At 37.7% G+C, this 23,557-nt stretch overlaps 1 protein-coding gene and 1 non-coding gene across 4 annotated transcripts in view; one reads left to right on the forward strand and one right to left on the reverse strand.

Annotated features, from left to right (window-relative positions):
- The window catches only part of RNF214 (ring finger protein 214), a 51,037-nt gene that overhangs the window by 13,505 nt on the left and 13,975 nt on the right, over positions 1-23,557 (forward strand). The window lies entirely within an intron of this gene.
- On the reverse strand, positions 12,929-13,066 carry LOC139176167 (small nucleolar RNA SNORA8). The gene has a single exon (XR_011560625.1). It is a non-coding gene; the product is annotated as a small nucleolar RNA SNORA8 (small nucleolar RNA).

Genomic DNA, 23,557 nt, shown 5'->3' on the forward strand with positions numbered 1-23,557 from the left:
TCAAGCTTCCTGCCTTGAATAGTGACTCATCAAGAATAACAGCAAATAGGACTGCTCTTGAATAAATATGGTGAGCTTACACTTTAAAAGACAACGTCAGTTGATTCAGAGGTAGCTTGGGACAAGTAGCAGAAAAATTGCAGTATCAAGCAAGATCCTTCTTTTTTTTTAAATGCTTTGAGCTTGCGTGACGAGCTTGTGATAGGTAAATAGCAGATCAGGGGAGTTAATGTTGGAAGCCTTACTTTTGATGTGATATAAGAGTTTATGCTATATTGAATTGATAGTGTGAATGAGGATTCCTTTTGGAAATTTCTCACCAAATGCTAGTTTGTTTAACTGATAGGCTTTGAAGTCCTAATAGCCTGTCTGGCCATCAGTAAGTTCAGTGAGTGTTTCTTAGGTGCAAAGCAGTGAGCCAGACTGTTGCAACATCCTATATTTTGACCACAGCCTTCAGTCCTTCCAGCTTTCTGTCTTATTCCCCATAAATGTACACTTTGACCACATCAGATCCTCTTTCTTGTTTGTTGACCTCATTACATTTTCCACCAGTCCTCCAGCTCCCCGGAAGCGTTTCTTTACCTAGCCCGCTGAGACTCAAAGTCCATTACTGGAATTACTTTTATACCATTGCCATCAATTCTGCTGAGACTTGTTCCTTTCCCTTCATTTTTTTCATAGTACTCCAGTCCTGGCCCAAGTTAGCCACCTAACGTCTGTATTCTTATAGTTGGGCTGCTGAGTCTGCTGGAGGAAATCCTACCACTGTGGATCTTGAGGCCAGAATGAGTTTGACTTTCAAAAACACTCAGATAGATCCTCAGGGCTCCCTCTTCCTCTGAGGGCTGTCCCTAACTATTACTTCTCTTTCTAAACTTTCTGTCTCCACCGTTTCTCTCATTAGTTTTAGCATGTGAGCTTGCCTTTTATTTCACTGAAAAAATAGGGGCCACCGAGTAAAACTTCCTTCTGTTTCCTGTCAGTAGACACATCCGTGCTTTCTTCCTGTTCTTGTATCTGAGTCTAAACTTTCTACCTGTGTGTGAATCCTGTTGCCTCTTGTTTCTCCCAATTTTCCCTAACTGGCACCATACCCTCTTCCAAGGCCTCAGCGGAAGAAACGAGTCATTCCACATTCCTGTCTCTTAGCCCCTCTCTACCACATGTGCTTCACCATGTCCTGTAGGTTCTGAACATTAGGGATCCCTCTCCATTCACTCTGCACTCTTACTGCAGGTTTCTATCCCTTCTTCTAGGTCTGAAGCAGGCTACTGAACTTTCTTTGCCTCCATTCTCGTCTGTCTAGTACACAGCTTCCATAGAAATCTTTCTAAGATGTGGATCTGAAAATGTCATTTCCCAGCTTAAAATCCTTCATAGTTCCTAGGGTAAAGTTTAAACTCTGTATTTAGTATAAGAAGCCCTTAATTATCTAGTTCCTGTTTATGTCCCTAGCTTATCTTTTGGTGGTTTTGGCTTAGTTGCTCTGTCTTGTCTCTTTTGTGACCCCATGGACTGTAGCCTGCCAGGTTCCTCTGTCCGTGGGATTTTCCAGGCAAGAGTACTGGAGTGGGTTGCCATTTCCCACCTTCTGCGGGGGATCTTTCTGACCCAGGGATTGAACCTGTGTCTCCTGCATTGGAAGGAGGATTCTTTACTGCTGAGCCACCAGGGAAACCTGCTATACTTTTTAGCACCCCCCACACCACCATTGGAGAAGGAAAAGGGAACCCACTCCAGTATTATTGCCTGGAGAATCCCAGGGACGGGGAAGCCTGGTGGGCTGCCGTCTGTGGGGTCGCACAGAGTCGGACACGACTGAAGCGACGCAGCAGCAGCAGCAGCAGCAGCAGCTATGAATATTCATGTACAAGTGTTTGTGTGATCATATGATTTTATTTTTCTTCGGTATATTCCTTGGGATAGAATTATTGGGTTGTTGGGTAGTAGGTATATGTTTAGTTTTATAAGAAAAGGCCAGACATATTTCAAAGTTTATATGATATTTTATGCTCTATTACAATGTTTGAGAATTCTGGTTGCTTCATATCCTTGCCATTCAAATGACTGTGCAATAAGTATTTCATTGTGGCTTAATTTGCATTTCCCATTAGTCATTAGGGTTCCTTGGTGGCTCAGTGGTAAAGAATCTGCCTGCAGTGCAGGAGACCTGGGTTCGATCCCTGGGTTGGGAAGATCTCCTGGAGGAGGGCATGGCAACCCACTCCAGTACTCTTGCCTGGAGAATCCAATGGACAGAGGAGCCTGGCGGGCTATAGTCCATGGGGTCACACAGAGTCAGATGCGACTGAAGTGAATAAACAGCAACAACAGCAGTGACTAATGATGTTGACCACTTTTTCCGTGTGCTTATTGGCCATTCATTTATCTGTTGTTGTGAAGTGTTCTGTCAGATATTTCTCCATCACCACCTTTCTGCAGGGCAGAGGTTGAGGTTTTGGCCTTTTGTAACTGTGTAGTATAAGCTTGTTACATATTCCAAATATAAGTCTTTTGTTGGTTACACGTTCTGTGAAAATTTTATTCTACTCTGACTTATCTGTTCATTTTAAAATTGCATCTTTTGGTGAACAGAAAATTTAATTTCAGTGATATCTATTTTATTACGTTTTCATTTATAGTTATTGTATTTTCTGTCCTAAAAAACCTTTGCCTACTCTGAAGTAGCAAAGATGTTCTCCTCTGTTTTCTCGTGGGATTTTTATCATTTTAGCTTTAATATTTATGTCTGTGATCCATCTCAAATTAATTTTTGTGTATGGTGATGAGTAGGGGTTGATGTTAATTTTATCCAGTTGTTTTGGTACCATTTGTTGAGAAATGTTCCTTTCCTCATTGTGTTGCTTGACACCTTTGCCAAAAACCAAATGGCACCTTGAGTCATTTATATAAATAGTGGGTTTATTCTGGGTACAGTACCAATCCATTGCATTGATATATTTGCCTATCTTTATGCTAAACCATAGCATTGTGATTATTATCAGTTCAGTCTGTTCAGTCGCTCAGTCGTGTCCGACTCTTTGCGACCCCATGAATCGCAGCACGTCAGGCCTCCCTGTCCATCATCAACTCCCGGAGTTCACTCAGACTCACGTCCATCGAGTCAGTGATGCCATCCAGCCATCTCATCCTCTGTCGTCCCCTTTTCATCCTGCCCCCAATCCCTTCCAGCATCAGAGTCTTTTCCAATGAGTCAACTCTTCCCATGAGGTAGCCAAAGTACTGGAATTTCAGCTTCAGCATCATTCCCTCCAAAGAAATCCCAGGGCTGATCTCCTTCAGAATGGACTGGTTGGATCTCCTTGCAGTCCAAGGGACGCTCAAGAGTCTGTTACAGACTTATAGTAAGTCATGAAGTCAGAGTATGCAAAATCTTCTGCTTTTTGTTCAAGATTACTTTGGATATTTTAGGTTGTTTGCTTTTATGTATATATGTGTGTGTGTGTGTCTGTGTGGGTGTGTATATTTGTATGTATATGAAGCAGCTTATCAGTTTCTATAAAAACACCTGATTTTCTGAGAGTTCTTAATATGAATGGATGCATAATTTTGTCAAATGGTTTTTCTGTATCTATTAAAATTATCAAATATTTTTTCTCCCATATTCTGTTAATATAGTGAATTACATTGATTTGTTTTCAAATGTTAAACCATTTCTCCATTCTTGGGATGCATCCAAGTTGAACAAGATATATTATTGTTTTTATGTATTGCTGAATTTGACTCACTGATATTTGAAAAGGATTTTTATGTCTGTGTTAATTGAAACTTTCATAGTGTTAATTGTTGAAACTTAGAATTATCCTTTAAGTTGAAAAAATGAAATTTTAGATATAATTTATATAGAATAAAGGTTTTCTATATTTTTTATTTTAAAATATTTAGTTATATCATTTGCTGAGGGGGCAGTGTTAAAATCTATGTGATTATAAAGTTTTCTCTTTTTCCTTTTAATCCTGTCAATTTTTGTTCTTATATTTTGAAACTGTGTTGTTAGATACATATACAATTATTATTTGTTCTTGATAAATTGTCTTCATCATGACATTGACATTTTATCATTATAAAATGTCTTTATCTTGGTCATAATCTTAATGTTTATTTTATGTAATATTGATATAGGTATTGCAGTTAGATATGCTTACTCTTTACATAGTATATATTTTTTCATATTTTACCTTCAACCTATCAACATATAATTTTTTTTTTTTTTTAATCTATTCTGACAAGGTTCCTTGTAGAGGCTCTTAGTATATTTGTATTTAATACAGCTAGTGATATGATTAGATTTAGGTCCACTCTTTACTATGTAAATTAAATATTGACTCATTGACTATTCTGTAGAATTCTATTTTAATTTGGCCTTTTTCACCCTGAATACACATCTATTTAATTCACTGGCAAAATGCATCATAAAAACAAATTATGTGCCTGGTGATTATACCATATTAGAAAGATTTATAATTTTATTGGATAAAGTATTTGGGAAATTTTCATAGTCTTAATTGCTGAAACTTAGAATTATTCTTTAAATTAAACAAATTTTTTTTGCATATAATTTACTTATAATAAAATACCCTTATTTTAAATTACATTTTGATGAGTTTTGACAGATTAATCACACATGTTAATGCTAACACAGTTAAGGTATAGCACGTGCCATTACCCTAAAATATTCCCTGTATTTCTTCTTAATCACTGCTTCCTCCCCTCCATTCCCAGGTGAACACTTTCCTTCTGTATTACTATATTATACTTATCTTTTCTAGACATGTGTCTCACCCTATTAAGAAAAAAATTATTTATTTGACTGCACTGGGTCCCAGTTGTGGTACTCAGGATCTTTAGTTGTGGAATTCAAATTCTTATTTGCAGCACATGGGATCTAGTTCTCTGCCCAGTGTTCGAACCCTGGCCCCCTGCATTAGGAGCACAGAGTCTCAGCCACTGGATCACCAGAGAAATCTCGTCACTTACCACATTTTTGAGATTCATCTATGATGTTGTGATGAATGTGAACTATATTAATAGTTCATTACTTTTTTAAAAAAAGACTTTATTTTTTTTTTATTGTAGTTTGAAGTTTACAACAAAATTGAGAGGAAAGTAAAGAGATTTCCTATATGCCCCCTGCCCTCACACATGCACAGCCTTCCCTTTATCAACGTCACTCACTAGAGTGGCACATTTTTTACCAAAGGTGAACCTACAGTGACACATCATAATCGCCCAAAGTCCGTAGTTTACCTTAGGGTTCACTCTTGGTATTACACAGCCTATGATTTGGATAAATGTATGATGACATATATCCGACATTATGCAGAGTATTTTTCACTGCCCATGATTTGGATAAATGTATGATGTCATATATCCAACATTATACAGAGTATTTTTCACTGCCCATCCTCTGTGCTCTACTGGTTCATCCCACACTCCCCTACTGATTTTTTTATTGTCTCTGTAGTTTTGCCTTTTCCAGAATGCTTTATAGTTGAATCATATAATATGTAGCCTTTCAGACTGGCTTCTTTCACTTAGTAATATGCATTTAAAAGTATGCCTTTTCATGGTTTGATAGCTCATTTCTCTTTAGCATGAAAGAGTACTCCATTGTTTGAATGTACAATAGTTCTTTCTTTATTCATCCACTGCAGGATAACTTGCTTGCTTCCAAGTTTTGGCAGTTATGAATAAAGGTGCTGTAGATATCCATGCGCAAGTTTTTGTATGGACGTAAGTTTTCAGCTCTTTTAGGTAGATATCAAGAAGTATAGTGGCTGGATTGTATGGTAAAAATAAGATTAGTTTATAAGAAACTGCCAAATTGTCTTCCAAAGTGGCTGCTGTGCCACTTTGCTTTCCCAGCAGAAACAAATGAGCGCTCCTGTTGCTCCACATCCTTGCCAGCATTTGCTGTTGTCAGTGTTCTAGATTTTGGCCATTCTCCTTGGTATATAGTGGTATCTCATTGGTGTTTTAATTTCATTTTCCTGATGACAAGTGATATGGAGCATCTTTTCACATCTTCATTTGCTATCAGTATGTCTTCTTTGGTGAGCTGTCTGTCAGTCTTTGGCCCATTTTTTTAAATCTTTTTTTTTTTTAACTGAGAGATTATATTTTTGATTTAATTGTATTCTTATATTTTTGGCTGTGCTGCATGGCCTGTAGGATCTAAGTTCCCCAACCAGGGATTAAACCTAGGCCAGGACAGTGAAAGCCCGGAGTCCCTACTCTAGACCAGCAGGGAACTCCCCTATTGTTTGTTTTATTGTTGAATTTTAAGAGCTCTTTGTGTTTTTAAGATAACGTTCCTTTGTCAGATGTGTCTTTTACAAATATTTTCTCACAGTCTGTGGCTTGTCTTCTCTTATTCTTGATACCGTCTTTTGCAGAACAGAAGTTTTTAATTTTAATGAAGCCTTATTTATCAGGTATTTCATGGGTTGTGTCTTTGGTGTTATATCAAATTCATTTAGTTTTCTCTGATGTTATCTTCTAGGAGTTTTACAATTTTGTGTTTTACATTTAGGTCCATGATCCAGCTTTTGTTAATCTTTGTGAAAGGTGTAAGGTCTGTGTTTAGATCCATTTTTTTGCATGTTGATGTCCTCTTCTAACGGGCTTCCCAGGTAAAGAACCAGTGGCTCCAGTGGTAAAGAACCTGCCTACCAATGCAAGAGACATAAGAGATGCAGGTTCGATCCCTGGGTCAGGAAGATCCCCTGGAGGAGGGTATGGCAATCCACTCCAGTGTTCTGGCCTGGAGAATCCCATGGACAGAGGAGCCTGGCAGGCTACAGTCCATAGGGTCACAAAGAATTGGACAGAACTGAAGCCACCTAACATATCCACATCTAACACTATTTGTTGAAGAGACTCTTTGCTCCATTTTATTGTCGTCACTCCTTTATTAAAGATCATTTGACTGTATTTATGGAGTTCAATTTCTAGGCCCTCTGGTCTGTTCCATTTATCTCTTATGAACACCACATTGTCTTGATTCTATAGCTTTATAGTAAGTCTGGAAGTCAAGTAGCATCAGTCTCCCAGTGTTGTCCTTTTCCTTCAGTGTTGTGGTCTTTTGCCTCTTCTTATAAACTTTAGAATCAATTTGTTGATATCCATACAATAACTTGCTGGGAATTGATTGGGATTGCACTGACTATAGATCAACTTGGGAAGAACTGACTTTTTTCTTTCTGGCTGTGCTGGGTATTTGTTACTATGAGTGATCTTTCTATAGTTGTGCCCAGTGAGGGCTACTCTCATCGTTGCAGAAGGTCTCTAGTTGCAGTGGTGGACTTCTCATTGCGATGGGTTTCTCTGGTTGCAGAGCACAGGCTCTAGGTGTGTGGGCTTCAGTAGTTGTGATGCTCAGGCTTGGTTGCCCCACGGTATGTGGCATCCTCCCAACCAAGGATCAAACTGTCCCCTGCATTGCCAAGTGGACTTTTAACCACTGGACCACCAGGGAAGTCCCCCAAACTGACATCTTGACAATGTTGAGTCTTCCTGGCCATGAACATGGAATATCTCTCCATTTATTTAGTACTTTGATTTTGTTATCAGAATTTTTGTCATTTTCCTCATACAGATCTTGTACATATTTTGTTAGATTTATGCCTAAATGTATGTAATATAAATGATATTGTGTTTTTAATTTCAAATGTTCACTGTTAACATTTAGAAAAGCAGCTGACTTTTGTATATTAGCTTCATGTCCTGCAACTTTGCTTTAACCACCTATTAGTTCAAGGGTTTTTTTTGTCTATTCTTTTTAATTTTCTACATAGACGATCACGTCATGTGCAAACAAAGACAGTTTTATGTCTTACTTTCCAATTTGTATACCTTTGGTTTCTTTTCCTTACTTTATTATATTAGCAAGAACTTCTAATATAATATTGAAAAGAGATGGTGAGGGGGACATCTTTAGCTTGTACGTGATCTGGGAAAAGCTTCCCGTTTCTCACTCTTGAGTATGATGTTAACTGTAGATTGTTTGTAGATAATCTTTGCCAAGTTGAGAGTTCTCCCTATTCCTAGTTTACTGAGTTTTTATCATTAGTGGGTGCTGGATTTTGTCAAATGCTTTTTCTGCATATATTGACATGATCATTTTATTCTTCTTTTTTTAGTCTTTTGATATGATGGATAATTTTAGTTGATTTTTTAATGTTGAACTAGGCTTGCATACCTGGGATAAATCCCACTTGGTCAAAATCCTTTTTTTTTACTTTTTTTGTATTTGATTTACTAGTGTTTTGTTGAGGATTTTTGTGTTTCTGTTCAGGAGAGATGTTGGTCTGTAGTTTTTTTTCTTCTATTATTTTTGTCTGGTATTACATTAGGGTAAGATTGCAGAGAATTGGTTTAATTTTTTCCTTAAATATGTATTAGAATTCACCAGTGAACCCATCTAGGCCTGGTATTTTCTGTTTTAGAAGGTTATTAATTATTAAATCAATTTTTAAAATAGATATAGGTGTTCATTTCTTTTTTTTTTTTTTTGTAAATTAATTTATTTAATTGGAGGCTAATTACAATATTGTAGTGGTTTTTGCCGTACATTGACATGAATCAGCCACGGGTGTACATGTGTTCCCCATCCTGAGCCCCCCTCCCACCTCCCTCCCCATCCCATCCCTTAGGGTCATCCCAGTGACCAGCCCTGAGCACCTTGTCTCGTGCATCAAACCTGGACTGGCGATCTATTTCACATATGGTAATATACATGTTTCAATGCTATTCTCTCAAATCATCCTACCCTTGCCTTCTCTTTTTTTTTTTTTTTTAAATTTTATTTTATTTTTAAACTTTACATAATTGTATTAGTTTTGCCAAATATCAAAATGAATCCGCCACATACTGAATATAGTTCATTGTGTGAATATCTAGCAATTTGTTTATTCAGTTGAAAATGTTGTTTTAATATTAACTGTCTCCTATAATTTAAAAAAAATTTTTTAATTGGAAGATAATTGCTTTACAAGGTTGTGTTGGTTTCTGCCATAGAACAATGTGAATTAGCCATAAGTATACATATGTCCCCTTCCCCTGAGCCTCTGTCCCACCGCCTTCCGCCATCCCACCCTTCCAGGTTGTCACAGAGCACCAGGTTAAGCTCCCTATGTTACCCAGCAACTTTCCACTAGCTATCAGTTTTGCATGTGGTGATGTTTATGTTTAAATGCTACTCTCTCAATTCACCCCACTCTCTTCTATTATTTCTGATGAGAACTCAGTAATGGTTGTTTTGTTTCTTCTGTGTGTTGTGTCACTTTTTTTCTATGGTTTTTTTCAATATTTTATCTTTGGTTTTCAGCAGCTTGACTTTGATTTTCCCAGGTATGGCTTTCTTCCTTTTATTCCTGTTTCAAGTTTTCTCAGCTGCTTATTCTATAAAGTTATGTATTCACCATATTTGTGAAATTTTGACATAATTTTCAAATACTTTTCCTGCCTCATTCCCACCTTTGCTTCTGAGACTCCACTTTAACATGTTAGAACTTTTGATATTGTCCTGTAGCTTATGGAGGCTCTTTTATTTCTTTCTAGTTCTTTTTTACTGTTCATCATATTGGATAATTTCCATTTATGTATCTTCAAATTTACTTTTTTTTTTTTTTGGCCATGCCACACAGCATGTGGGATCTTAGTCCCCTGACCAGGAATCAGACCTATGCCCCCTGCAATGGAATTGCTGAGTCTTAACCACTGGAGTGCCTGAGAAATCCTACTTTTTATTATATCATTTCCAGTTTCCAGTCTGCTGTTAAGCCCATGCATTAAATTTTATATTTCCAAAATTGTATTTTTCAGTTCTTTCATTTCCATTCAGTTCTTTTTTTTTTTTTTAAGTTTCTCTTTCTCTGCAAAACTGTTCTTATGTATTCACTCCTTGTGAACATATTTTTCTTTATGTTCTTCTGCATAGTTAAAATAAGTGCTTTAAAACGTTGCCAGCTAATTCTAGCATCTTGGTCTCCTTGGAGTCCTTTCCATTGATTGCTCATTTTTCTTGACCAGGAGTCAGAGTCAAAGCATTATTCTAAATGAGAAACCAGACACAAAAGGTATGCACTGTATGATTCTGTTTACGTGAAGTTCTAGAACAGAAAAAACTATAGTGAGAGAAAGCAGATCACTGGTTGTCAATAGCTCAGGGTGGAGGGAAGGGATTGGCAATCATATAGTAAATATTGAGGTTTTGCAGACCACACAGTCTCTGTCACAACTACTCAACTCTGCTGTTGAAGCATGAAAGCAACCATAGACAATATGTAAACAAAATGAGTATGGCTGTGTTCCAATAAAACTTTATTTGTAAAACCAGGTAGCAGCCAGAGTTTGATCTACAGACCATAATGTGCAGACCCTACTTTTGAGTATGGATCATGTTTCCCTTTTCTTTATATATTGGTAATTGAGGGTTGGATCCTGAATATGTGAATAATATGTTGCAGAAACTCTCGATTCTATTGTATTCTTCCATGAAATCTTGTGGTTGGTTTATTTTTTTTTAATTTATCTCATCAGGCTATTTTCTAGGCTTAAACATAATACATACCTGCTTGGTAGGCAGCAGCTGTGGTTTCTGTTCAGTTCATGTATCTGTAGATGGGCTCCTTGGAGTCCCCTCTGTGCATGGCTGGTTCAGGGGTCATCCAGAGATCAAATCGATTTATATGCAGAATTGGGGCCTCCCTGGCCATGGCTTTTATCTTTTGGGGATTTCTCCTTCACTTTCCAGCTGTTATGGTAGCTCCCAGTTTTATCCTTTTTGTTCTTGAACTAGTAAGGCTTCAAAATTTCTATCTCAGTTTTAGTTGTCATCACAGAGCTATCTGTGGTTTGTCCTTAGATGAATGGTGATTAGCCATAAAAAACAAAAAACAATAATGATGTTCACTTCTTCAGTTGTCAGGTCTTCTGGTTTTTGTTTGTTCTTTAGTATCTTTAGATAGGTGCTTTTTTACATTTTGTATAGAACTTATAGTTTTTTATCTGCAGAAATCGTTGGCCTAATATTAGGAGCAACTCTGACAGGCTGAATGAATCCCAAGCTGGAATCAAGATTGCCGGGAGAAGTATCAACAATCTCAGATATGCAGATAATACCACTCTAATGGCAGAAAGTAAAGAGGAATGAAAGAATCTCTTGATAAGGGTGAAAGAGGAGAGTGAAAAAGCTGGCTTAAAACTCAGCATTCAAAAAGCTAAGATCATGGCATCTGGTCCCATCACTTCATGGCAAATAGATGGGAAAAAAGTAAAAACTGTGACAGATTTTATTTTCTTGGGCTCCAAAATCTCTGCGGATGGTAACTGCAGCCAGGAAATTAAAAGACACTTGCTACTTGGAAGAAAAGCTATTACAAACCTAGATAGCATATTATGAAGCAGACACATCACTGCCGAAAAAGGTCTGTCTAGTCAAAACTGTGGTTTTTCCAGTAGTCGTGTACAGATGTGGGAACTGTACCATAAAGAAGGCTGAGGGCTGAAGAATTGATGCTTTTGAACCGTGGTGTGGAAAAGACTCTTGAAAGTGCCTTGGACAGCAAGGAGATCACACCAGTCAATCCTAAAGGAAATCAACCCTGAATACTGGGTTGGAAGGACTGATGCTGAAGCTGAAGTTCCAATACTTGGGCCACCTGATGTGAAGAAAGATCACTTGGGCCACCCTGATGTTGGGAAAGATTGAGGGCAAGAAGAAAAGGGACAACAGAGGATAAGATGGTTGGGTGGCATCATCAACTCAATGGACATGAGTTTGAGCAAACTCCAGGAGATAGTAAAGGACAGGGAAGCCTGGCGTGCTGCAGTCCATGAGGTCACAAAGAATTGGACGCAACTTAGCAACTGAACAACAAAACAACAACTACCCTTACTGGAAGTGGAAGCTCTACAGATTTAATTTTTAGAGGGACAGTTGTGGCTTCATTAAGTTAGATGTGCTAAAGTGAAGATAAATTTATGTCAGGAAGACAGAGTTTTGAAAAGATTAAATGAGGGCCTGATCTCAGTGGAAGAAAAAGAGAAAGGAAGGGTATTCGGAGGTAGGATTGGTGAGATTTGTTGATTGTTAGAGGGAGAAGAAGAGTAGTGACAGTGAGGTGGCTGAGATGGCAGAGATGATGAATAAAGGAAGTGGAGCAGATTTAGGACAGTGGCCTTGAGGGTGGAGGCTGTTAATTTTTGTTTTAAATACAGTTTTAAGGAGGTATAGTTTATATAAAAGTAACCCTTTTTTTCCTACAAAGTGTAAAGGGTTTTCTTTATGTGTAACATAGGCAAAATTATGTAAGTCAGTAAGTTTTTAAGAAATTTCACATATTCTGATTCCATCCACTGCCAGTCACCTTAGTTCCTCCAGTGTTTGGATCATAATCTTCAAGGTTGTCCTTTCAGAAAGAATTCTGCTTAATCCACAGTTATCATGTCAAGCAGTCTTACCACAGTTTTTTTAACTGGATTTCTTTGATCTCCAATGAAATATGAACATACTTCAAAAATACCCCACTGGGGACTTCCCTGATGGTCCAGTGGTTAAGACTTCACTTTCCGTTGCAGCAGGTACGAGTTCGATCCCTGGTTGGTGAGCTAAGATCCCAAATACCTCTCAGCCAAAACAAGCAAAAAATATAAACAGAAGCAGTATTGTAACAAATTCAATAAAGACTTTAAAAATGATCCTCATAAAAAAAAATCTTAAAAACAATTCCCCAACAGTAATCTTTGGAATTCAGTTTTCTCAAGCAATTACATTAGGACCATGTTTAGGGTCAGAGGAGATGGATCTGCCTGGTTCTGAATTTTAGAGACCCTAGAGAAAGAGAAGTATTAGTTCCTATTGAAGATTATGTCAGATTTACAGTATGAGAAACTTCAGGGATACTGTGTAAGTAAAAATACCGGCCTAACATGCACAAAGCCAAGAAAAACAATGATGCCGGGTACTAAATTTATATTAGCACTGTGTTTTGAACACCCAGCAAGAATAAACTGCTGAATACAGATACCATGCAGTGCAGTAAAATTCACCAGTTTTAAATGATGTGTTTTGAAGAATGTATACTGTCATATAACTACCACCACAATCATGGTATAACATTTTCACCACTCCAGAAAGTTCTTTCATATCTCTTGGAAATCAGTTGCCCCCACTACCCTGAGGCACTGGCAGTCACTGGTCTGCTTTCTCTCAGTGTAGTTTGCCTTTTCTAGAACTTCATGTAAATAGACTCAGAATATATAGCCTTTTCTGTCCCTTATTGGGGATAAAATCTTTTGTAATTTATACATGTTGTTGCATGTATCAGTAGTTTAATTCCTTTTTATTAATGAATAGTATTTACTGATATACTGAGGTTATATACTAAGTTTATTTATTTATTTGGACATTCAGGTTATATCCATTTTTTGTCTATTATAAATAAAACTGGTGGCCCAGTGATTAAGACTCCATGCTTCCACTGCAGGAGGCACAAGTTTGATCTCTGGTTGGGGAGCTAAGAGCCTGCATGCCATATAGTGTGGCCAAAAAAAAGCTGCTGTGAATACTCAAGTGCAAGTCTTTATGTGAGCATGTTTTCTCTTGAGTAAATAGGAGTGGGATTGCTGGACCATGTGTTGGCTTGACTTTATAAGAAACTGGTAAATGGTTTTCCAATGTTGCTTTGCTGTTTTGCACGCCTACCAGCAATGCATAGTGTTTTGGTTACTCCATATCCTCACCAGTACTTGGTGTTATCAGTCTTTTTAGTTTTAGCCATTCTGGTAAGTGTTTAATAGTATCTTGTTGTGGTTTTATTTTGCCTTTTCCTAATGACTGTTGATGTGAACATCTTTTCATGTCTTCATCTGCCATTTGTTGTTCTTTTTTGGAGAAGTGTTTGAACATTTTACCCATTTAAAAACATGTTTTCTAAAAAAAAACCCAAAAGACATGTTTTCTTATTGAGAATTCTTAGTACAAGTCCTTTTATCTGTGTTTTACAAATATTTTCTCCCAGTATATAACTTGCCTTTCTTTGCATTTTGTAACAGTATCTTTTGAAATGCAAACATTTAATTTAAAAAATAATTACTTTTATATAATTTTCCTTCATTTACACTTACTACAAAATATTTGTCTGTATTCCTTGTGTTGTTTATACATCCTCCCAGCTTACCTTACACTCGGTAGTTGTGCCTCTACTTCCCCACCCTTGTATTGCCACCCACCACTGGTAACCACTGGTTTGTTCCCTATATCTGTGAGTCTTCTAACTTTGTTATATTCATTAGTTTGTTGTATTTTTTAGAATCCACATATTGTACAGTATTTGCCTCTGCCTGACTTATTTTACTTAGCATAGTGCCCTCCAGGTCCAGACATGTTGCTTCAAATGGCAACATTTCTTTCTTCTTTATGGCTGAATGTATTCATTGTATATATATACCACATCTTCTCTATTCATCTGTCAGTGGACACTTGGGTTGCTCCCATGTCTTGGCAGTTGTAAATAATGCTGCCTTGAACATTGAGGTGCACATATCTTTTTGAATTTGTGGGGTTTTCTGGTTTTGTTTCATGTTTTTTTTTTTTTTTTTTTTGGTTATATTCACAGACGTGGAATTGTTGGACCATATGATAGTTGTGTTTTTAGTTTTTTGAGAAATTTCTATACTGTTTTCCACAGTGGCTGCACTAATTTACATTCCCACCAACAGTGTATGAGAGTCCCCTTCTCTCCACACCCCATTATTTGTGTTCTTTTCGATGATAGCCATTCTCACAGGTGTAAAGTAATATCTCACTGTGGTTTTGATTTGCATTTCTCTTATGATTAACAGTGTTGAACATCTTTCCCTGGGCCTGTTGGCCATATGCATTTTCTTTTAGGAAAATTGTCTTTTCTTTTGACCATCTTTTAATGTTTGTTTTGATGTTGAGTTGTATGAGCTGTTTATGTGTGTTGGATATATTAATCCTTTATCAATTATATCATTTGCAGATATTTTCTTCATTCAGTAGATTATCTTTTCATTTTGTTGGTGCTTTCCTTTGCTTTTAAATTTAATTAGGTCCCATTTGTTTATTTCTACTTTTATTTCCTTAGTAGATGGATCCAGAGAAATATTGCTACAATTTATGTCATACAGTGTTCTGCCTGTGTTTTCCTGCAGGAGTTTTATAGTATCCAGTCTTACATTTAGGTCTCTAATGCATTTTGAGTTGATTTTGTGTGTATGGTGTTAGAGAAAGTTCTTATTTCATTCTTTTACGTGTAGCTCTCCAGTTTTCCCAGCACCCCTTATTGAAGAGACTGTCTTCTTCACTGTATGTTCTTGCCTTCTTGTTTGGTTAATTGGCCATAGGTGCCTGAGTTTATTTCTGGGCTCTCTATCCTATTCCATTGATCTGTGTGTCTGTTTTTGTGCCAGTGCCTTAATATTTTAATTACTGTAGCTTTGCAGTATAATCTGAGGTCAGGTAGTGTGATTCCTCCAGCTCTAACCTTCTTTCTCAAGATTGTTTTGGCTATTTGATGTCTTTTGAGTTTCGATACAAATTTAAAAATTTTTGTCTTAGTTCTGTGAAAAATGCCTTTAGGTATTTTGATAGAGATTACATTGAATCTATAGATTGCCTTGGATATCATGGTCATTTTTAACAATACTGATTCTTCCAGTCCGAGAACACGGTATATCTTTCCATCTGTGTTGTCTTCAGTTTCTTTCATCAGTGTCTTATCGTTTTCAGAGTACGGGTCTTTACCCTCCGCAGGTAGGCCTATTCCTAGGTATTTTAGCTTTTTGATTTAATGGTAATAAATGGGATTGTTTCCTTAATTTCTCTTTCTGATAGTTCCTTGTTAGTGTATAGAAACACAACAGATTTCTATATATTAATTTTATATCCTGCAACTTTACCAAATTCATTGATGAGCTCTAGAAGTTTTTTGGTGATGTCCTTAGGATTTTCTCTGTATGAGTGAGTGAGTGAAGTCGCTCAGTTGTGTCTGACTCTTTGTGACCCCATGGACTGTAGCCTACCAGGCTCCTCTGTCCATGGGATTTTCCAGGCAAGGGTACTGGAGTGGGGTGCCATTTCCTTCTCCAGGGGTCTTCACAACCCAGGGAGCGAACCCAGGTCTCCTGCATTGCAGGCAGATGCTTTACAATCTGAGCCACCAGGGAAGCCTTTTCTGTGTATAGTGTCATGTTATCAGCCGACAGGGACAGTTTTACCTCTTTCCTTTCCAATTTGGATTCCTTTTATTTCCAAAAGTTTAAATTTTGATGAAGTCCAGGTTACCTTTTTTTTTCTTTTGTGGTTCCTGTGTTTTGTGTTCCAAGAAATCTATGCCTAATCCAAAAAGCAAATATCAATTTAGTTAGAAGAATGACATTGTTTATATTTTTGTAAGCCTCTTTAATCCTATCTACTTCTCTATTGCAATATGTTGTTTTGGTTAAAGTATAGGAAGAAAGTCTGGTGATACACAGGTGTGCAGTTGGAAAAGCAAGGGCTGTTGTAATAGTCTTTTTAATGTTTGTTTGTATTTGTTTATTTGTTTGCACTAGAGAGCACATGGGGTCTTCACTGCAGCGTGTGGCATTTTTCTTTTTAGCTGATGCATGCAGGGTCTTTTTTTTTTTCAGTTGTGGTATGTGGGATCTAGTTCCCCGACCAGAATCAAACCTGGACCAGAGTGGAGAGACCTAACCAGTGGACCATCAGGAAAGTCCCAATAGCCTTTTTAGATAATTGTGGCTATTCTCCTTTGATAGTGCTCCACAGCTCGACAGCTGATAGTTTCTTACAGTTGTGTTGCATTGTGGAATCTGAAAGCACATCAGTGATTTTGTACTGTTACATTAAAATTTACTGTCTTTACTTGCACTTTGAATGGATCTTTAACTATTTTGATTTGGGGAGGAAAACCTTATCCTTCTACCCTAGTAGTTTCAGTTTCTAAGGACTGTGAATTAAACTGACAAAAGACAGTAACAGGAGGAAAAAACCCAGTTTATACATGCAGCATGCATACAGTGGGAGAACTCAGGGATCACTAGCTCAAAGGAATGATTAGAATCTGGGGCTTATGGGAAAACAAAAGACTTCTTAAAAGTGGGGAGAAAGGACAGGTTTTGGATTGGGGGAAAGATAAATGAGATTTCAGGAGAACAAGCGGTAGTTCTAAATTTGTGATAATATATATATAGGTATGAATGGTTTTTCCATCTCCTTCAGGGCCATGAAATTCCCTCCAGAGAAGGGATTTGGGTAGATTTTATTTGCATTCTTTCTTCTGGGAGTAGATCTGCCTTGAAGAGGAATTTATGACAGCGTTATTTCCCAGAAGTTGCTGCTGTTAGCTAGAGAAAGCTCTGAGGAAGCTTTTTTCTGCATCTGTTGAACCTGAAATGTCTTCAGCTGAAAATAATCTTTATACCAACTCTGGGGTTCCAGGTAGGTCCTACAGTTGAACTGGTGAAAACTACATTGATAGTTTGGAAAATACTGGTTCAAAGTTATGCAGCTCTTCCAAGTATTAATACATTTTAATACACAATATTTAAAGAATCACATTTGTTTATGTCACTTTTCATCTCATCAGAGTAAGTAATGGAAGCCTTCAAGCTCCCAGTGGCCCATGTAGACTTTCCAAAAATTTTAAATTTTTTCTGAAAGCTCAAATGTTATTGTTGGCAACAAACACTGTCAGTTGTTTCCTTTGAAATAACAAGTGTTTTTCATTTTCAAGAGCATGTCAGCTGTTCTTTGAAGTAAAAATGATTTTACATGAAAAAAGAGGCTGGTTCGACTCAAACAGGCTCACATGTGCTTTTCCTCAAGACAACTGTAGTATTTCGGCATGTAGCATTTCATAAACAGAATATTAAAAATATATGTGTTTAAGGTTGAGATTTAATAAAATTATTACTTTTGATGGCTTTGTCAAGGCATCCTGAAGTAAAACTGCCCGTCTCCCAACTGCCTGTGTGGCAGCAAAGAATACAATGACTAGTAGTGTAATTTGATGCCACTGACTTCATTTGTATATGGTGCCAATGTTTGTATCCACTGTAATTTTCATACTAGTAAGTGCAAAGTAAGTGTCTGCACAGTTGTTCTAAGATAAACCATGAGATTCAAAACAGTTATATTCATCTTGGATTATGTCAGCATCACTTGTGTTTGTTACTAAGAATTCATACACGACATCACTGTCAGTGATTAACTGGTGCCAGTGCTAGATGAATATAAAGAAAATGGCAGGTCTAATCTTGTCTATGGATTCATCTGTTTGTAAAGTAAAATTCTAGTTCTGCAGATGAGATAGTAATCAAGTCTTCAGATTTGCAGCAGAATCTTTAATTTGGTGAATTAAAAATATATCATTAAAAGAGGGGCACTGCCATGATTTATTTTACTGACTTCATTCAGCAGGCATGTAGCAATGTCAGCTGTACCAAGTTGTGCTTCTCCAGGTAAGGAGGTTCAGTCACTTACCCTAAGATAGTTCAATGACTTTCTCATTTCTAGATTGAAAGGTGTTAACAATCTTTAAGAATTGTAAAGATTCATTACATCTGCATTTAAAATATTCAACTACTTTAAATTCCGAATGATTGATCTCAAAATGTCACTGTAACTTAACTGGCATAATATAATTAGAAAATGTTCTGTTGCTTAAGATACAGTTAGCTAAATTGTTAACATCTATAAAGTCAAGAGAAAGAAAAATGGCTCTTATCATACTGTGGTTTCTTATATATAATTTTGCCCAGTTTTTTTTGGAGTAGATTCTTCCTTTCCATGAGTCAGAGACTCTAGGCCAGTTACATTTATTTTGGCAATCTTTAAATGTATGTATTGCAGATGTGGGTTGAGAAAGTAAGTTTTCTAATCTCCCTGTTTTGAGTCCATGATTTTTTTTTTTCTATTTTAATTTTTTGGCTGTACCAGGCAGCTTGCAGAATTTTAGTTCCCCAACCAGGGATTGAAGCTATGCCCTCAGCAGTCAAAGTACAGAATTCTAATCACTGGATTGCCAGGGAATTCTGGAGTCAATGATTTATTCTTAAAAATAAATGAAAAATTACAAATAAATTTTCTTTTATTTTAGAAAAAATAAATTCTAAAATAATACACATTAGATATAATTTAAAAATTTCTGCCACCCTTATGACAGAAGAGCTTCCCTGACAGCTCAGTTGGTAAATAATCCGCCTGCAATGGAGGAGACCCTGATTCAATTCCTGGGTCAAGATATCCACTGGAGAAGGGATAGGCTACCCACTCCAGAATTCTTGGGCTTCCCTTGGGCTCAGCTGGTAAAGAATGCGCCTGCAATGTGGGAGACCTGGGTTCGATCCCTGGGTTGGGAAGATCCCCCGGAAAAGGTAAAGGCCACCCAGTCCAGTATTCTGGCCTGGAGAATTCCATGGACTATACAGTCCATGGAGTCGGACACGACTGAGCTACTTTCACTCACTTATGGCAGAAAGCAAAGAGGAACTAAAGAGCCTCTTGATGAAAGTTAAGAGGAGAGTGAAAAAGCTGGCTTAAAACTCAACAATCAAAAAGCTAAGATCATGGCATCCGGTCCCATTATTTCATGGTAAATATATGGAGAAACGATGGAAACAGTGACAGACTTTATTTTTGGGGGCTCCAAAATCACTGCAGATGGTGACTGCAGCCATGAAATTAAAAGATGCTTGCTTCTTGGAAAAAACCTATGACAAACCTAGACAGCAGATTAAAAAGCAGAGACATTACTTTACCAATAAAGGTCTGTATAGTCAAAGCTATGGTTTTTCCAGTAGTCACGTATGGATGTGAGAGTTGGACCATAAAGAAAGTTGAGCACTGAAGAATTGATGCTTTTGAACTATGGTGTTGGAGAAGACTCTTGAGAGTCCCTTGGACTGCAAGGAGATCCAACCAGTCCATCCTAAAGGAAATCAGTCCTAAATATTCATTGGGAAGACTGATGCTGAAGCTCCAATATTTTGGCCATCTGATGTGAAGAACTGGGTCATTCGAAAAGACCCTGATGCTGGGAAAGATTGAAGGCAGGAGGTGAAGGGGATGACAGAGGATGAGATGGTTGGATGGCATCACCGACTCGTTGGATATGAGTTTGAGCAGGCTCCTGGAGCTGGTGATGGAGAGGGAAGCCTGACATGCTGCAGTCCTTGGGTTGCAAAGAGTCGGACACAACGAAGCAACTGAACTGAACTGAAAAATTAAGAAGAGTTTCCCCCAAATTTAAAAAGTATTATTGCAAAGCAAAATAACAAAAAGTACTTGTTTCTGCCTGATGTGTGGAGAACTTTAAAATTTTACAGTAATGATTTATTGGATAATAATGAGATTACAGCAAGTATAACTGAAGATAATTATAAGAGCCCAAACAGAAGTACTAAGGAGGAAAGAAACTTGAATTATATCCTAAGCCTACTACCTTAGAAAATGCTAGAAAACATTAGACTACAGAAACATATACTCCACTAGCCGCTAGAGTGATGATATCATTACATGCTGTGTAGCATCAGGAAAACTCCACTGTAGACTCATGAAAGCATGAAAGTGAAAAAAGCAAATGAATTTAGTGTTATCATGAAATTAATTTTGCTCCATAGATCAGGCCCTCAAAGGGTTTTGGGGACTGTGAACTGTAGTTTTCAAACTGCTGTTCCAGGTTATTTCTTCCTTTCTTAGGGCTCATACTGCCATCTCTATGCCAGGGACACTCTCATCTGTATCCCAGCCTGGACTACTTATATACTCCTTGCCTACCTGGACTCTTTCCTCAGCTTGGTGCTCTCGTTCTCTTTGGCCTTTGCACATGCTATTTGATCTGTCCAGAATTTCCTGTTCCTTTTGTTCACTTGGATAATTACTGAATTGTGAGCTGCTTGAGGGCAGGAACTAGGCATCCTTTTATCCCCAGCTTTTAGCAGAAATTCATGGGGTCTCAGAGTCAGACATAACTGAGTGACTCACACTTTCTTTTCGCTTTCCTAGCACTTTGTCAGAGAAGGAGATGGCACCCCACTCTAGTACTTTTGCCTGGAAAATCCCATGGATGGAGGAGCCTGGTGGGCTGCAGTCCATGGGGTCGCTAAGAGTCAGACACCACTGAGCGACTTCACTTTCACTTTTCACTTTCATGTATTGGAGAAGGAAATGGCAACCCACTCCAGTGTTCTTGCCTGGAGAATCCCAGAGACGGGGGAGCCTGGTGGGCTGCCGTCTATGGGGTCGCACAGAGTCGGACATGACTGAGTGATTTAGCAGCAGCAGCAGCAGCACTTTGTAGGCTGCTTAGCAGATGTTGAGTTAAATTAAATCACGTAAGGATTCTAGTCTCATAAACAAGTTTGCTTTACATCTCAGGGTAAAATTTTTTTTCTGTTTTTGTCTGACTCATACATTCTGTATTGGTTTGTATTAGTGGATTGGCCAGCAAGTTTGTTTAGGTTTTTCTGTACGATTGTATGGAAAAACTTGAATGAACTTCTTGGCCAACTCAATAGCTTCAGTTCAGAGAAAAGGACTTCATAACCTACCTCAAATTCAGGACAACCAACTCCTGTCTGTATTAACCTCATCCACCAGTATTTGTTTTGTTTGCTTTTGCCTTGTTTGGAGTATAATATATTCTGAAAGGAGAGTATTTGGGCTGAGGACCCAAGATCTTAATTTTTAGTTCTGTCTCTATGTTACTTTACAAGACACTTAGCATCTGCTTCTCTTCACTTGTGGTGGGAACTATGTATTCATATATTTTAGTTTCTCTGAAGGAAGATGCTCTAACATCCAAATGATAACTAACATTTATTAAGTTCTTACTATATGTAAGATTGCCGGGAGAAATATCAATAACCTCAGATATGCAGATGACACCACCCTTATGGCAGAAAGCAAAGAGGAACTCAAAAGCCTCTTGATGAAAGTGAAAGTGGAGAGTGAAAAAGTTGGCTTAAAGCTCAACATTCAGAAAACGAAGATCATGGCATCCGGTCCCATCACTTCATGGGAAATAGATGGGGAAACAGTGGAAACAGTGTGAGACTTTATTTTTCTGGGCTCCAAAATCACTGCAGATGGTGACTGCAACCATGAAATTAAAAGACGCTTACTCCTTGGAAGGAAAGTTATGACCAATCTAGATAGCGTGTTCAAAAGCAGAGACATTACTTTGCCAACAAATGTTCATCTAGTCAAGGCTATGGTTTTTCCTGTGGTCATGTATGGATGTGAGAGTTGGACTGTGAAGAAGGCTGAGCACTGAAGAATTGATGCTTTTGAACTGTGGTGTTGGAGAAGACTCTTGAGAGTCCCTTGGACTGCAAGGAGATCCAACCAGTCCATTCTGAAGGAGATCAGCCCTGGGATTTCTTTGGAAGGAATGATGCTAAAGCTGAAACTCCAGTACTTTGGCCACCTCATGCAAAGAGTTGACTCATTGGAAAAGACTCTGATGCTGGGAGGGATTGGGGGCAGGAGGAGAAGGGGATGACAGAGGATGAGATGGCTGGATGGCATCAATGACTCGATGGACATGAGTCTCAGTGAACTCTGGAAATTGGTGATGGACAGGGAGGCCTGGCGTGCTGCGATTCATGGGGTCACAAAGAGTCAGACATGACTGAGCGACTGATCTGATCTGATCTGATATGTCAGAAACTGTTCTGTTTTACATGTATTAACTCATTTAATCTGCATAATAGCCCTATGTGGAAGGTAGATGATTTTATTATCTCCATTTTACTCAAGGAAAATAAGACACAGAAATATTAAGTAGCTTGCCAGAGGTTGTATAGATAGTAATAAGGTCTGGGTTTGAGCTGTGAGCTATGCTCTTAACTGCTATAAGAAACTCCCTCTCAAATCTAAATACATTACTTTTATCATCAACCTATGTTAGTACACATGTACAGATGCTCGTTATAATATTTATAATTGTGAAATTAAAAAATGAGAATACCTAAATAAATGAGATATATGTATAATAGATAGTTATTTTAAAATCACATTTTTGAAGAATATTTTAATGATATGGAAAAATAGAATGAAAATAACATAGAATCACAGGTTTTGTTTGAAAAAGTATGTAATGGAATTATATGTTACATATCTATATATATGAGCTTCCCTGGTGGCTTAGCAGTAAAGAATCCACCTGCCAATGCAGGTAGATTCTGTCCCTGAATCAGGAAGATCCTCTGGAGAAGTAAATGGCAACCCACTCAGGTATTCATGCCTGGGAAATCCCAGGGGCAGAGGAGGAGTCTGACGGGCTACAGTCCATGGGGTTGCAAGAGTCAGACATGACTTAGTGACTAAATAACAACAACATATATATATATATATATATATATACATACACACACACACACAAATATTTATTTTAAAAGACTGGAAAGACAAATAATAGTGATTTTTTGTGAATAGAGCAGTTGCAGTTGTAGAGCAATCTGTTGAATGTTTCCATGTGCTAAGCACCCTGTTAAATTC

This window comes from Bos indicus, chromosome 15 (assembly GCF_029378745.1).
Source record: "Bos indicus isolate NIAB-ARS_2022 breed Sahiwal x Tharparkar chromosome 15, NIAB-ARS_B.indTharparkar_mat_pri_1.0, whole genome shotgun sequence".
NCBI classification, from domain to species: domain Eukaryota; kingdom Metazoa; phylum Chordata; class Mammalia; order Artiodactyla; family Bovidae; genus Bos; species Bos indicus.